Consider the following 6,376-nt stretch of genomic DNA (forward strand, 5'->3'; position numbering starts at 1 on the left):
ACACACACACACACCCCTCTCCTGTCCCCCAGCTGTATAGCAATATATAGGCCGGGGTTTCTCACGCTTTATTTCTCACATCTCACCGCATACCTGGCACAGTGTGCACGTGCACACACACACACACACACACACACACACACACACACACACACACACACACACTCGCACACTCGCACACACAGCTTGCCGGAGGTGATACTTGTTCATAAGTCTTGTTGCGTGACTGACCAAAATAAAGTGTCGGTTTTGGAAATTCAATGGACTTTTCTTTATTTTTTTTTTATACGAAAGTATATGCGGTCCATTGTGACCCACAACACAACAGGTGTAACGATCATTGTTCATTTTAACATATAAGAAAATGCGCACAACTTACTATGGGAATTGTTTCGTTCATCATTGGCTGCTCCTGGTCTCGTAATGTATTTACCTGCTCTGTCCATCTTAAGCAATAACACACATAAATTGTGCCTATTTTAAACTAAAAATGATTTTTATATCATAAGTTCAATATATATATATATATACACACACATATACATATATATATACACACACACATATACATATATATATACACACACATATATATATATGCACACACATATATATACACACACACACATATACATATACACACACACACACACATATATATATATATATATGCACATACACATATATATATATACACACATATACATATGTATACATATATACACACACACATATATATATGCACAAACACACACACATATACACATATACATATATATATATATATATATATATATATGCACACACACACATATATACATATATATATATATACACACACACACACACACACACACACATATATATATATATGTGTATATATATGTATATATAGTGAATGGTAAGTTATGTAGCAGATAAAATTTTACTGGACGATAATCGGTGGTGTGTTTTTTTGTTTGTTTTTGAATTCAAACACGGGTCAAGTTTGACCCGCGAACCCCAGGGTTGTAAAAAAGGGTGTAAACCCTTTTCGAACACAATGGGAGGGTTAACGTGTCCTGGATGACCCTCGTTTCGACTGACTGGTGTGAATGAGCTCAGCAGGCCCGTGTTTCTTAACTGTGACTCGGACGGAGGTGCAAGGAAAACGATGGCGGACGCGTCAGACGTACAAACTGATGGACGGTGTCCGCTGTAGAATCCGCTCGGTGTTGGACTGTGATTAACTACCACTCAGATTTTGAGTTACAGAATCTGCACACAGAGTTCGTGGGTCAAGATCTGAAAGGGCGTGATCGTTTTTGCTTGTGTTAGCGAGACAAAACACAAAGTCCAACATTGAAGTCCAGGTCTGAGTTCTGGACTGAGAGGCACTAGGTTAGGAGGGATGGTAACCGGATCTTGTCAGGTGAGCCACCTGAGAAGGAAAACATTTATTCCTATTAGGGTCAAATCTGAATATGGGCGTCGCCCTCACTCTTTTGTCAAATACACGAAACCGTGAGGAGGGTTGTGGACACAGTGCTCACGTTGGGACTGTTATGACGTGTCCACTTAAACATGCTGAGATTCCTCGTGTGTCCTCACCCGGTTAATTTGCTTAATTTCTGCAACCCAAACACACATAAACACATACAGTACACACACACTTACTTGTATTTCTATCTCTGTGGGGACCACTCATTGACTACAGTCCCTAGTCCCTACCCCTAACCTTGACCATTAGAACTACATGCCTAACCTGAACCCGTACCCTCACCTTAACCCTTGCCTTAACCTGAACCCGTACCCTCACCTGAACCCATACCCTAACCTGAACCCGTACCCTCACCTTAACCCGTACCCTAACCTGAACCCGTACCCTCACCTTAACCCGTACCCTAACCTGAACCCGTACCCTCACCTTAACCCGTACCCTCACCTGAACCCGTACCCTCACCTAAACCGTACCCTCACCTTAACCCGTACCCTCGCCTGAACCCGTACCCTCACCTTAACCCGTACCCTCACCTGAACCCGTACCCTCACCTTAACCCGTACTCTAACCTTAACCCGTACCCTAACCTGAACCTGTACCCTCACCTTAACCCGTACCCTAACCTGAACCCGTACCCTCACCTTAACCCATACCCTAACCTGAACCCGTACCCTCACCTGAACCCGTACCCTCACCTTAACCCGTACTCTAACCTTAACCCGTACCCTCACCTGAACCTGTACCCTCACCTTAACCCGTACCCTAACCTGAACCCGTACCCTCACCTTAACCCATACCCTAACCTGAACCCGTACCCTCACCTGAACCAAGTCCTAACACCAAAATAAACCCTTAATCAGGAATCAGGAACACTTTATTTGTCATTTCACTTCATGCACTTGTGCACATGAAATGAAACGAAATGCCGTTTCCCCCCCCAGCCCACAGCAGCACAACACAAAGACAACAACACATCCAAAAACTGCAAGAACACACATACCCAAACTAACACACATACCCAAACTAACACACATATCCAAACTAAACAAAAAATCACTGTCCAGGGGAACGAACACCAGCCAGGAAGACTGTCGGAACCGCCGGTCTGCATGGGCTAGCAGTTAGCTTAGCCCGCCCCGCTTCCGCATCCTGTCAGACTGCCCTCGGCCGTTCCTCCTCAGGCGCAGCCCCAGGCACTGGACGAAGCAGACCAAGCTCTCCCAGCCAGACACCCTCGACACACCTCCCCGCACTCCTCACGACGACATCAAAAACACCACAGTCAACACCAGGTGAGGCCGCCACCAGACCGCTCTCGGTGTTATCGGACCCACCTGTCTGCATGGGCTAGCAGTTAGCTTAGCCTGCCCCGCTCTCCCAGCCAATCCTGTGCCAGCTCTCCCAGCCATCAAACGAAGACAAAACGTAGACGCAGACGTGGACAAAGACACTAGCTGGACGGACGGTATTGGGTGAGGCTGCTGCAAATGCGATTCGCGCAGCCATCTTGTGGGAAGTGAGTGTAAAGGAGTGAGGACCGGCCAAAATGTCCTCAATCTGTTGGTTATAAACTCAAATTGGTCCTCAAAAAGTTAAAAGTACAAGAACACACACACACACACAACAGATTTTTCAGGTCACTTCCAAGAACCGAACAGTAAAGTACACTGATGTTGCTTCAAACCTGGTCGTTGAAATTGGGTTGAATAGTCCGTCTGGTTAAACCCGCTCCCATCTCAGGGAGGGCGGCTCAATCGCTTATCAACGGCGATAAGCTGATAGGCTGTGGCCCTAATGTTCAGTTGCTAGTAGCGGTTGCAAATGTTGAATAAAGTGCATACCGTCTGTTGAGATAGGGGGATTGGAGTGATCCGGTGGGGTGCATACAGGAGTGCTCCGTGGCTTACAGGCTGGACACAGGCTGGACACAGCTGGACACAGGCTGGACACAGGCTGGACACAGCTGGATACAGGCTGGACACAGCTGGACACAGGCTGGACACAGACTGGCGGAAACAGTGGAAAGAAAAACAACATGGTGCAGTGGAAAGATTCCCTCCAGATAGACAGACTCTATGTTGTACTACTTGAGGAAATTTGTCGCCGCAGCTTCTACATCAAAATACAACTTCACCTCCAAACATCCGGGTACATGCTCATCACAAATAGGTTCACCTTCATACATACTCACATACTATAGACTACACCGATCAGTCAAAACATTAAAACCACCTTAGGCCACAGCCATCAGGGAGCACAGTTTTCATGAAGGGTCTGCAGCAATGTTTAGGTAGGTGGTACGTGTCAAAGAAACGTCCACATGAGTGCCAGGACCCAAGGTTTCCCAGCAGAACATTGCCCAGAGCATCACACTGCCTCCGCTGGCGTGCCTTCTTCCCATAGTGCATCCTGGTGCCTTCTCTTCCCCAGATAAACAACACACGCGCACACCCGGCCGTCCACATGATGCAAAAGAAAACGTGATTCATCAGACCAGGCCACCTTCTTCCACCGACTGCTCCGTGGTCCAGTCCTGATGCTCACGTGCCCATTGTAGGGGCGTTCGGCGGTGGACAGGGGTCATCGTGGGCCCTCTGACCGGTCTGCGGCTACGCAGCAAGCCGTGATGCGCTGTGTGTCCTGACACCTGTCCGTCATAGCCAGCATGAACTTCTTCAGCAGTTTGAGCTACAGCAGCTCATCTGTGGGATCAGACCAGACGGGCTAGCCTTCGCTCTCCGCATGCTTCGGTGAGCCTCGGGAGCCCATGGCCTTGTCACTGGTTCACCGGTTGTCCTTCCTCGGACCAATTTGGGTAGATACGGACCACTGCGTACCGGGAACACCCCACAAGACCTGTCGTTTCTGAGATGCTCTGACTCAGTCTAGCCATCACAATTTGGCCCTTGTCAAAGTTGTTCAGATCCTTACGCTTGCCCATTTCTCCTGCTTCCAACGCATCAACCTCAAGAACCGGCTGTTCACTCGCTGCCTAATATAGCCCACCCCTTGACAGGTGCCATCAATGTTACTCACTTACCTGTCAGTGGTTTTAATGTTTTGGCTGATCTGTGTATGCCTCTGCACAGTTCGACTCAAGTCACACGGGCGTTACCACACGCGACATACAAGCGTGCATGACATTTAATGGGAGCTGGTTACGCACATGGACGAGGAGGAGGAGGATTTCCTATGCAGATTTCCCACTGATCTTTTTAAAGCTGACTAAAAGCTTCTTTAAATAAATAACGAAAAAGAGTTTTTTTCCTCTTTGCTCATGCTTGAATAATTCTCATAGAATTTACTTAAAAATTCTAACAAGCCTAACCCTATATATACCCCCGAACCCTTTTTATTAATACATCCACGGCGCTCCATTCGCCTTGCATGACATATTACAAGTTTCCTTTTCACTTCACTTTCCAAATGAGACTGACCAGATATATCACGGGTGCCAAATAATGAACAGTGATACCCGTGGTATTAAAATATGGCAAGAGGATCCTTTGCTGGGACCTTACGGTACCAGAACCGTTTAGTAAGATTCATTGTATTTGTCTGCGTCTGGGTGACTATAAAGCCCTTGGACGGTAGCTGTGATGTGGGGCTGTCCAAATAGACCTGACCCGGGTCAGCCTGACAAGGAGGAGTTTGAATTATGGTGAAAGTGGACTGCTCATTTCCTGTGGATAAGAGTTAATTTGATCTAATGCTCAGAGGTTTGTCATGTTGCATCATTGCCCACGCAGGAGAGACAAACAACGAGGGCTTTTTACAGCGTGTGTGAAATAACATGGCGAAGTAATACTGGCAGGTTGTATATCATAGACGAAGCTTAAAACAGACTATTGGAGCCATTTTCAATATTCACTGGTACAGGCCAGTGCTAACCTCAATTTGTAAAATATGTATTGTGTGGGCGTCCGCCCAGATAGCATCTGGATGTGGGCCACTTCAGGCAGTGATGCGGCACTGATGGCCTTCTTCTGGCCCTGACAAAATGGATGTGAGCCTGAAGTGGCCCGAGTTTATAATAGCAAATATGGCCCAAATATGCCAAATCAAATGTGGGCCTTCTTTGGCAAAGAAGCGGTGCTCTGGGCAACATGTGATCTGGATGTGACCCTGAAGTGGCCCGTGTGGTAAATGGTGAATATGGCCCAAATATTACAAAACAAATATGGCCACCTTTGGTAAATATGTGGCACATGCGGCATTGCTATGGTTTGGTTCTGGCCCAGATCTGGCAAACGGGAGCGGACCGCCCAAGTGCCATCATTCCATGCGGTATGTGAGCCGGATGAAAGTGTCTGGGTGGGGCGGGTCCGGGGTCACAGCAATTTTGCTATCTGGGCGGGTGGCGTAGTGGTCTATTCCATTGCATACCAACATGGACATCACCAGTTCGAATCCCCATGTTACCTCGGGTGTCCCTACAGACACAATTGGCCGTGTCTGCGGGTGGGAAGCCGGACGTGGGTATGTGTCCTGGTCGCTGCACTAGCGTCGGTCGGGGCGCCTATTCTGGGGGGAACTGGGGGGAATAGCATCCTCCTCCCACGCGCTGTCCCCCTGGCGAAACTCCTCACTGTCAGGTGAAAAGAAGCGGCTGGCGACTCCACATTTATCAGAAGAGGCATGTGGTAGTCTGCAGCCCTCCCCGGATCGGCAGAGGGGCGGTAATTGGCCAAGTACAATTGGGGAGAAAATCCAAAACAAAAAAGAAAAGTATTGTGAATATGTTATGTGCATGAAATTCGACCTCCTGTGCAGAATACGCTCACTGTGATGCTCGTTCGTTACGTTTAGTGTTGTCCAACGTTAGCAATGACATGCACGCACAATTTCTGTTTCAAAGCTGGTAAGAGAAACACACACCACGCCTCATTCCATGTC

Source organism: Lampris incognitus, chromosome 7 (genome assembly GCF_029633865.1).
Source record: "Lampris incognitus isolate fLamInc1 chromosome 7, fLamInc1.hap2, whole genome shotgun sequence".
Classification (NCBI taxonomy): domain Eukaryota; kingdom Metazoa; phylum Chordata; class Actinopteri; order Lampriformes; family Lampridae; genus Lampris; species Lampris incognitus.